Source organism: Protobothrops mucrosquamatus, unplaced genomic scaffold, assembly GCF_001527695.2.
Source record: "Protobothrops mucrosquamatus isolate PMUCROS unplaced genomic scaffold, P.Mucros_1.0 scaffold1919, whole genome shotgun sequence".
NCBI lineage: Eukaryota > Metazoa > Chordata > Lepidosauria > Squamata > Viperidae > Protobothrops > Protobothrops mucrosquamatus.
The window spans coordinates 1-10,591 of NW_015388041.1; positions in this window are offsets into that span (position 1 = coordinate 1).

Below are 10,591 nucleotides of genomic sequence, written 5' to 3' on the forward strand. Positions count from 1 at the left end.
ATTGCATATAAATCTACTGGCAGCTGACTTTGCAATGTAGTTCTAACATAATGAACCGGGCTGCAGATTTCTCTCCAGGTTTCTAAAAGAGCCACAGTTAAAAAGAAGCATTGGGAATCTTCTTAATCACAGTGCATAAAACACAAACGGCTGTTCCCATAATGCACTTAGGAGATCTTGACAAATGCCATGAAGTCACTGATTCAGAGCAGGGAGGGTACTACTTTAAGGGAGGGTAGAAAGGAAACAAAGGGAGAGCGAATCGTGGGATGATCATGCAACTTCTAAGGCACAGCCAAGACTGTGAGCAAGGAGGCTGTATTGAAATCTGTCCAGGAAGAAAGAGGATGGCCATTAAGCAAAGCAGCAGCATCATACAGCAGGCAAATGAGAAGACCAAGCATGACCTCAAAGGCTGTAGAGTTCGGCCACAGAGGATCTCTAATCTGTCTTAGCTGAGCTTCAGTCAGATAATAGCAAGCCATGGACATTTGTAATGGGCAGTTCCTCATCGAATTAAGACAAAAGTTTTGGAAGAAAGCAGCTACGACTGTGTGTCCCCCCCCCCTCTATACCAGTATTTCTCAACCTTGGCAACTTTAAGATGTGTGGGGAATTCTGAAGTTGAAGTCCACACATCTTAACATTGCCAAGGTTGAGGGACACAGCTCTAGAAAGTGGTATTCCGTCTTCAGGGAATATCTTCTAATCTATACCAATTGTTGAACTGTTTCTACAATCTGCCCACACTGCAAAAGCCTCTGCATTGTACAAGGGATTCTGGGAAATCAGCACATACTCTTAATAAGGGGCAATTGAGACCACCCAGAACTAGTTTGGTCTAGTGATGAAACCAAGAGGTGAGATCTGTAGTCCCACCTTAGGCATGAAAATGGGTGAGTGACTTTGAACCAGTCACTCACTTTTTCTTCTCAGCTCAACCCACCTCACAGGGGAAAATAGGAGGAAAGAGTATTAGGTATGTTCACAGCCTCAAGTTAATTATAAAAATAATAAAAACAGGATAATAAATAACGTATTTATTGCTTTCTAATGACCTCCTAGTACAGGGGCCTTCAAACTTGACCCTTTTATGACTTGTGGACTTCAACTCCCAGAATTCCTCAGTCAGGCACGGAATTCTGGGAGTTGAAGTCCACAAGTCATAAAAGGGCCAAGTTTGAAGAGCCCTGTACTAATAACTGGAACAGCTTCCCACTGTAGGGGTGAGGACCTGGCAAACCATGTAACAGAAAAGCTCATTTATCACTTCCTATCTTTTGCTCAAAAATCTCCCAATAAACCATTGGAAATCTCAGGATTTCCCAGAATGGGAATAAATGTTAAGACACTTATTAAATGCCAATCCAATAAATACTGCTGCCATGCAATTTGTTTGCAGAACTAAGCTGTAAAGAAGACATCTGTTAAGATGCTTTAACCAACTTCTTTAGAGGATGTTGGAGATGGGTTTATGTTAGATTCTTGAATGTTACAAATCCCAGAATGTACAACAGGTGTTAATCCAACATGAAAACAACAACAGACTCCAACTTGGGGAACAAAGGCCTTTTTTTCTGTCTAGGAGGGGATTTAATTGTTTATATTGCATTCTAGAAACTGGAGCATACATCAAGCTTTATTCTCCCTGCATAAAGATCCAGCTTTGTCCATTTTCCCTCAGAGAAATAACGTCAATGCTGATTTATCAGATTCCCTCACAGATGGCAAAGCATTGGATTTCTCTATCATGGGGACATAAGTGAGGGCAATTTCCACATCCTGGTTTTTACCTGCTCTGGTCACAAGAAACATGTTATATTACGGCCTGTGTTAGAAACAAGGCAGGAAGAAAACAGAGAGCTGATTTCAGCTGGTATCAGTGAAATAGGGAAGAGGTTTTTTTAAAAAAATAAATAAAACCTCCCAGAGGCTTTCAGCTGCAGCAAGATCCAGCAGTAGTTCCCAACCCAGAGAACATTAAAATGACAGTTTCCTGATCTTTCCTTCCCTTTTTTTTCCAGGCCAGCAAAGTAGTTGAGACACACCTTTGATACCCTACATGAGGCAAAACAGGCTGGCCCCGAAATAAAGCTAAAGTGCAATTCACAACAGACCCCCTCCTGCTCACCTCTTCAAAAATAAGCCCTGGCAGACGAGACAAACTTTGTTTTCCTCAAAAGAATGAGTTACTCAAATACAGATTTGTCTTACTAAAATGATCTAGCAGGAAAAGAGACAATTCCCATATAGGGGGATTACTAGGCCTGCTATATCCATACAACTATACAGGGAACAACTGTTACTTCCCACATTTAAGAGTCTTTGTGCAAGAATATTTCAAGGTTTATTTACAGATTATACCAATGACCCATGAAAGGATCTCTTCCCTTTTCTTAAACACTTTAACGGACCGGAGCTTCTAGTTGTAGCTGGGTCACCCTAATTCAGCAACTAGTGGCCGGTGTTTCATTTTGCATGGCCACTTTGGAGACTACAGCCAGATACAACTGGACAGCTTGCACGTGAGAATCGTCACTCACTCAATCGACCAGAATAGAGCAGGAAGGGACCTTGGAGGTCTTCTAGTCCAACCCCCTGTTCAAGCAGGAAACCCTCTACTATTTCAGACCAAGAGGAGGCCTGTTCCTTTAACAATAATGCAGAGGCAGAATTTTTTTCCAGGTTTTTTTTTTTTTTAAGGAACCCTTTCGCCCTGAAGCAGAAAAGCTACAAAAGGACAGTCCTGTCCAAGGCGGGCTCCCACCTTAAGGGGGTCTCCAGCACTTCGCAGGCTGGGGCCGGGCAAAGAACCGAGTCCCTGAGCATGTGCAGAGGGCTTCCGAGGAGGAGAGTCAGCGCAGAGAAAGGGATGGCGGCGCCCCGGAGCATTTCTGCCGGCCAGCAAGGCTGCGATTTTCTCTTACCAGGGACGTCTCCGGGTTGCCTTCTCCCTCTCCCCCTCCTCCCACCGGCTGCTGCTTTCCCTTGGCGTATCCAACCGGCCCCTGACGCCTCTCCACTCACCGAGCCCACTGATCTCGTGGCGGAGGCTAACGCGGGTCCTCTCCTCCACTATGGCCCGCAGCATCTGCTGAAGGGAGCGGTCTAGCTCCCCGCTGCCGCCGTCCTGCTGCCCGGGAGCCGCGAAGGAGGCCATGCCAGCAGCGCCCGCCCAGCGCCGGGCATCTCAAGCGCTCGGGCCGGACTGCCCCTCCCCTGCCCCAGCGTGGGGACGAGGCAAGAGAGCTACTGCGGGGGCATGGCCGCTGCCGAGCGGCCTCGCGGAAATGCCCCCCGCCCTCCTCCTCCTCCTCCTCCCGGGGAGGCTTCCCCGCCGGCCGGTGCCTCTTCCGCCTCCGCAGCAGCAGCGGCTCTGCAGCTGGTGGCGCTGGCCTTTTAGAACGCCTCCTGCCACCCGCTAGCTCGGCGCGTCGCAGCCAATGGGGGGCGGCGAAGAGGGGAGGGCGTGGCCGAGCCCGGGCGGGACCCCTGACGTCACCCGCTCCCGGGCCGCCAAGCTCTTTGCTGCTGCTGCCGCTGCTATTGTAGCCGAGGCGAAGACGCCGCGGGAAAGCCAGACGAGCGAGCGGCGTCTTGCTTCTTTTTTTCTGCAGCCGGCAGGCGTGATTCACCGCCGTGCCCAGGCCGCCGGCTCCCTGGAACCAGCACTTGAGCGCCCCCGCCGATGTCGGGAAAGGTAAGGAAGGGAATAGGGACAGGGGGGGAATCGAAGTCGCGCAACCCTCTTTGAACGGCATTGCAGTGCCTAAATTATTATTACGGTCCCATTTATGTCTTCCAGGGACAAGCAGAAGCGCCCCGAACTGGTTGCATTGCGGAGTTGATTCCGGCCCAAAACCCTAAAAAGCGAAGTACCGATATCGTCCAAAGGTTTAGCGCAGTGGTTCTCAACCTTTTTAATGCCGCGACCCCAACCGGTCGTAAGTCGAGGACTAAACCGGTCGTAAATCGAGGACTACCCAACTGGTCGTAAGTCGAGGACTTTCCCTGCCCGGGAGCGCCGCGCATGTGTGGTTCCGCCCCCTGCGCCGGCCGAGGCGTAGCTGGCAAGCGGCAGAGACGGAGCAGGCCGACCACCAGCTGGCCCAGCCCAAGGGAGGTAAGGCACCCGCCGGAAAAGGGGGGAAAAATGGCGGACAAAAAAAATGGCGGACAGCCTTGCTTGGCGACCCCCGTGAAATGGTCGATCGACCCCAAATGGGGTCCCGACCCACAGGTTGAGAACCACTGGTGTAGCGGGAAGGTAAGACACTTCGGCGGGTAAAATAATGCTTTGGAGGTATTGCACTTAAAAACGGAAGCCATTGTGTGATCAAAGCAAACGCCTTGCTTTGATCACGGCGATGAAATTGCATTATGCAAAACCCGTGATTGTACGGTAGGCTTGCATCACGATATTGCGAGATTTCCATGGGGACGGCTCTGTGAATCCATATCATAAATGATAAATGAGACATCACTCCCATGGGCCATCTTTGGCTCAGGCATCCTCCACAGATGCCCAGCTGGAAGCAGGCTCTCTCGGGGTTGCAGAACAGCAGTTTCATGTACCTTCAAAATCTGGGTTTGCATGACACAGGGGTCTTCAAACTTGTCCCTTTTATGACTTGTGGATTTCAACTCCCAGAATTCCTCAGCCAGGCTAATTGGGAGTGGCAATTCCTCCACTAAGTGAAGCAGTTACTAAATGGTAAACTATGTGTCCAAGACTATTTTATGGATGGAAAGTGACAAGATTACTCAATTACTGTAGGCCAGGGCTTTTCAACCTTTTCACCCATTGTACCACTTTTAGGATATGGCAATATCCGAGTACCACCAGTCGCCTAGCAAGGTGTCAAAAACTTGATGACCCCCCCCCCAAAAAAGGAAAAAAGTGATAAAGTACAGGTAGTCCTCGACTTACAACCATTCGCTTAGTGACTATTTGAAGTTATAATGGCACTGAAAAAAGTGCCCCCCAAGGCACAGCCGAGCAAGACACCTGCCTGCCCACCCAGCGGCGCTCTTCCTCCTGTCCGAGGTTTTCATTGTTGTGAGCACTTCTGTTGAGGATTGGAAGCGGGGGTGGGGTGGGGGGGACCTGCCCTGTCTCTTCTGACATTTTTATTACATTTTGCAACTGATCCTTGTCGTTTCAAACATGCGAATTGTATTTGCTTTAAGCCACATCTTTATGTGTGGGCTCATCTGGGCACCTTTGGGTTTCTCCAAAGTCCCAGATGACAATCTATAAAGTATAAAAGCCACGTCTTTGAAAACCCCTTGCTGTTGGGTTGTTACAAGGAAAGTCTGCAATAGCTGTGGACTTGTACTGTAAAGTTTTTTTTGTTTTTTGTTTTACAAACTTGAAGAATTTGGGAAGCCTTTTAATTAAGTCAGCACCCTGTGCCAGACAACGTAGCTTACTGATTGGAAGTCCTATAGGCACTAATGTAATATAAATAACAACAGTGAACCTCTGCCAAACATCTGGTTCTGCTTTGTGGTGTTTGGTTTTTATTCCCCCCATCTTCTGGGTGGTTGCAGCAGGTTTTGGTCACTTCACATGAACCTGGGATACTGTGACTGTCATAAATATAATTCAGTTGCCAAGCATCTGAATGTAAATCACAAGACCCTGGAGATGCTGCAACATTCCAGCTGATCGGCGCTTCTTCTGGGCTCAGCAGAAGTGCCAGGATCAGCGCCGAGCTCCAGCTGGAGCCTGGCGCTGATCCTGGTGCTTCCACTGAGTCCTGACAGCCCTGCAGCTCCAGCCATCTCTCTCTCAGGCTTGTGCGGTGTTACCACTGGTTCAGCTCATTCCCCTCCCCCGCTACCACTTTTCTAGGATGGTCGCGTACCACCTGCCAGCTGCCAATGTACCACAGGTGGTACCCGTACCACTGGTTGAAAAGCCCTGCTGTAGGCAATCTCTCCTTTGCCTGACACTTTTCTACTGTGGGCACAAAATCATTGGTTTTAATGTGTAGAAGAGCCAACAACTTACTCTCCTGCTGTCCCTTTTTCTCCAATCTCTCAGCTCTGTAAAGGGGGAAATAAAGGAAACAGAACAAGATATACTGACAGTGGTGGCAATCACATGACTAAGACACTGCAAAGGTCATAAATGGGCTATAATTTTTCACCACCGGGGTAATTTTAAATGGTCACTGAATGAGTGGTTGGTTAAGTGAGGACTGCTTATGGCAGAGGTGTCAAACTGCCAGCCCGTGGGCCGGTTTCATTATACCGAAGCCGTGCCCACCCCATTGCCAGGAAGGCAAAAAGAGTTGTGATATGTTGTGACACGTCACGTGACGTGGCAAGTTTGACACCCGTGGCTTATGGTAAGACATTCTATTAGAAAATATAGAGAAGTGTAAAATGGTAACTTTAAGTCAATTACTTTGTAATGATTATTTTAAACAATTTCTAATACCTTCAGACAGAATTTTTTGACTAATATATAACAGCAGCAATCTAATCAATTCAAGCATGCTTTGATAGGTCAGTATGGATGGACCAGCTGCTTTAACTGCCTCAGAGAAACCTAAGGAGGTGTTATTTTTACAGAGTCTGCTTTGAACTTCAATTTGATTTCTTAGCTAGATCAGAAACATTAGCACATCTTTAAAGTTGAAATTGTATGATTTATGGAATAACCAATAATGGAATAGGAATTAATGCAAGTTTTTAAAAGTTAAGCTTGTTTCTTTGGATTTGAGGTTGAAATTGATCAAAAATTTTATTCCCAGTTTATTGGCTGCCCCAAAGAATGCATCAGAACTCTAGATTTTCTTGGTGAGATAAGATATTTTAGGGTATATTAATCAAATGGTTTTGTTCTTTATTTCTTTTTGGACTAATATTATGTATACAAATATGAAAAATATCTCGGTGACTGAGATTGAGAGTTTGGAAAAGTACTGCACTTCAGATGTTAAGGAAAACTGATGGTGGTTTTATTAAAAGCCAGTAAGAGATCTGTTAACATGAACACAGCTGCCTGTCCCACTGACAAGAATTAACATCGGCTCCTGCTAGTAATTAAGGACTCCACCATTAAGCAGAGCCCTTGAATTCTTAAAACTGTCATATTTTGCTGCCTAAGATAGGAACATAGACCCCAAACCTGGTCAGATTATTCTGGTATTTAAATCAAAATATCTCTCCCACCTCATTTTTCCTTTCGTTAGTAAGTTAGTTTAATTAGTTTGGGGTTCTTTATTCCTAATGTTTTCTTCTTTTTAATATATTTAGCTGTTTTGTGATTTTTTTTCTTGTAATTTGTAAATATAATTCAAAAGGCATTTAAAAATACACATTAGTTTTGCTCACTTCCCCTAGAATTGATATCCTCCAGAAGTCTTTGACTCTAACTCTCTCTAATTCCATCCAGGCTTACCAAGGAACTGAAGCTGAACATCTCTGAAAAGCGCCAGCTTGGAGAAGTCGAGAATGCAAGAAATTTTCACCATCTTTACCTCAGTCAATTAAAAATGCCTGAACTGACTGGGTCTCTTATGCTCTTGTCCCTGAAGGGGGATTGTCCATTTAGCAAGCCATTAAGAGACTTCCAGAAACATTAAGGCTCCCTTTCAGTCAGTCCCCAGCCACTCATTCATAGCGATGAACTGGTGGTGCAACTCCCAAAATGGAGGATTTCAGCACGGTCCCACTTAAGTCTGGTGAATGTTTTTCCTACATGTGAGAAGGGAACTCTTAGCCTGATGTTCCTGTGGTCTTGCTCATTACATAGGAAGGACAGAGGACAGATCAGTCCTTTACAGCTTCAATCTAGAAGCTGTTGAAAGAGTCTTCCTAAAATGAAGCTTTGGTACAGCAGTTCCTACCGCACGGGAGAGACATGGCTAGAGTAATAGAATGTGAAAGGCCTGAGATAGCAATAGCACTTAGACCAGGGGTTCCCAACCAGGGGTGCGAGACAATATTCCAGGGTTTTCAAAATTATAGTATATATGCATAATTCGTTGCCATTATTTCGAACTTTTGTAAGGGGTGTGAGAATATATCAGAAGCATTCTAGGGGTGTGGGTTATAGAAAAGGTTGGGAGCCACTGACTTAGACTAATATACTGCTTCACGGCCCTCTCTAAGTGGTTTACAGAGTCAGCATATTGCCCCCCCCCCAACAATCTGGGTCCTCATTTTACCAACCTCGGAAGGATGGAAGGTTGAGTCAACCTTGAGCCGGTGAGAATCGAACTGCTGACAGTTGGCAATCAGCAGAATTAGCCTGCAATACTGCATTCTATCCACTGCGCCACCACAGCTCTTGATGTTCCATTGTAGAGATTTCAATTAGATAAGATAGACATGACATTAGTTAATGCTCAAAAGTGGCTTCAGGAACACATTCTCAAAAATGTAAAGCCGGAACAAGTAATTGTTTGAAGCATGTACGTTTCCAAGGCATGTTGACAACTGTCCTCAAGTTGTCAACTTAGCCAATTAGGAAATACATTATTTCTGTGTTCAGCGTTTGCAATTATATTTCAGGCTTTGGGGTGAAAAGACTGCAAACATCTTTGCTTATCTTTAGAGGTGCAGAGATGGACAAGCACAGCCACTAGTCCATGTGGCCAGGAACTATGAGTCAAATGATCTCTTGGGATTTCTGTGAAATTAAAGTGAGACAGTACCTATGTATCTATTTTCTTGATGCCTTTGGAGGAAAACGGGACACAAAAATTACCCAAATTGTGCCATCTATAATTGAATTTACAACTGGTGAAATCCCACTGCAACCGGTGGACTCTGTAGCTGAGACATTTCATTTTTAATGCCAGATTTCTGATCAGCCATAGTGTCCTATCTCCTAAACCAGGGGTCCTCAACCTACGGGCTGCGGCCCGTTACCAGGCCACGGGCTCTTGGCAAGCGAGCCGCAGAAATGGCTGGCCAGGACGTGCATATGTGGGCGCGCATTCCTCCCACTGGCCCTGTTTGCGCATGCACGTGGGCATAAACAGGAATGCTAGCATGGGGGCGTGCGCACCCCATTTGTGCATGTACGAACAGGCCGCTTTGTGTGTGTGTGTAGCCCATTTGCGCATGCACCAACGTGCACTAGCCACCGTGGGGGGTGCAGCCAATCGCACATGGTGCCAGCGCATGCCACATGTGCGAACGTGGCCACTAGTACTGTGCTAGTGGGCATGGCCCCATTTGCGTGCATGCAGTAATTTAGAAAGTGCTCTCCGGGCCGCGAAAGGTTGGAGAACTCTGTCCTAAACCAATGCTTCTTAACCTCAGCCACTTTAAAGTGGGTGGACTTCAACTCCCAGAATTCTATGCTGGCTGGAAAATTCTGGGAATTGAAATCTACTTGCCTTAAAGTGGTAGAGGTTAAAAAATACTGTCCTCGACCATTCTCCTCCAGGCAATCCTCCAGATCTGATTATATTCTACATATTATGCCCAATATGTGCCTGTCCCAATAAGGTTGGTGATCTCAGGGAAATGGAGAATTTTGGAGATGTCTACAATATTTGTAATGCCAAAAAATCTCTTTTAGTCTTTTTAAAGGAATATTGATTTTTTTTTTTGGTGTGTGTGGAATGTTTTAAATAGTTGTTTTTTATGTTTGTTCTTTATGCTGCCAAGAGTCACATTTGTTAAATAGGCAACTACATAAATGTGAAGCACAAATAAAGTTTAGCACTGGTTCATTTTTCAATTACTTTACATTTACTTACAGCTATTGGAGCAGATTTTAAGTCGATCAGCAAAAAACTAGGGATTTTTATACCTCTTTGCTGTCCTCTAATGGTCATCTGATTTTTGAAGTCCAGGTGTGGTGGGCCTTCAATTATCCTGACTTTCCCANATTGCATATAAATCTACTGGCAGCTGACTTTGCAATGTAGTTCTAACATAATGAACCGGGCTGCAGATTTCTCTCCAGGTTTCTAAAAGAGCCACAGTTAAAAAGAAGCATTGGGAATCTTCTTAATCACAGTGCATAAAACACAAACGGCTGTTCCCATAATGCACTTAGGAGATCTTGACAAATGCCATGAAGTCACCGATTCAGAGCAGGGAGGGTACTACTTTAAGGGAGGATAGAAAGGAAACAATGGGAGAGCGAATCGTGAGATGATCGTGCAACTTCTAAGGCACAGCCAAGACTGTGAGCAAGGAGACTGTATTGAAATCTGTCCAGGAAGAAAGAGGATGGCCATTAAGGAAAGCAGCAGCATCATACAGCAGGCAAATGAGAAGACCAAGCATGACCTCAAAGGCTGTAGAGTTTGGCCACAGAGGATCTCTAGTCTGTCTTAGCTGAGCTTCAGTCAGACAATAGCAAGCCATGGACATTTGTAATGGGCAGCTCCTCATCGAATTAAGACAAAAGTTTTGGAAGAAAGCAGCTACGATTGTGTCCCCACCCCCCTCTATACCAGTATTTCTCAACCTTGGCAACGTTAAGATGTGTGGGGAATTCTGAAGTTGAAGTCTACACATCTTAACGTTGCCAAGGTTGAGGGACACAGCTCTAGAAAGTGGTATTCAGTCTTCAGGGAATATCTTCTAATCTATACCAATTGTTGAACTGTTT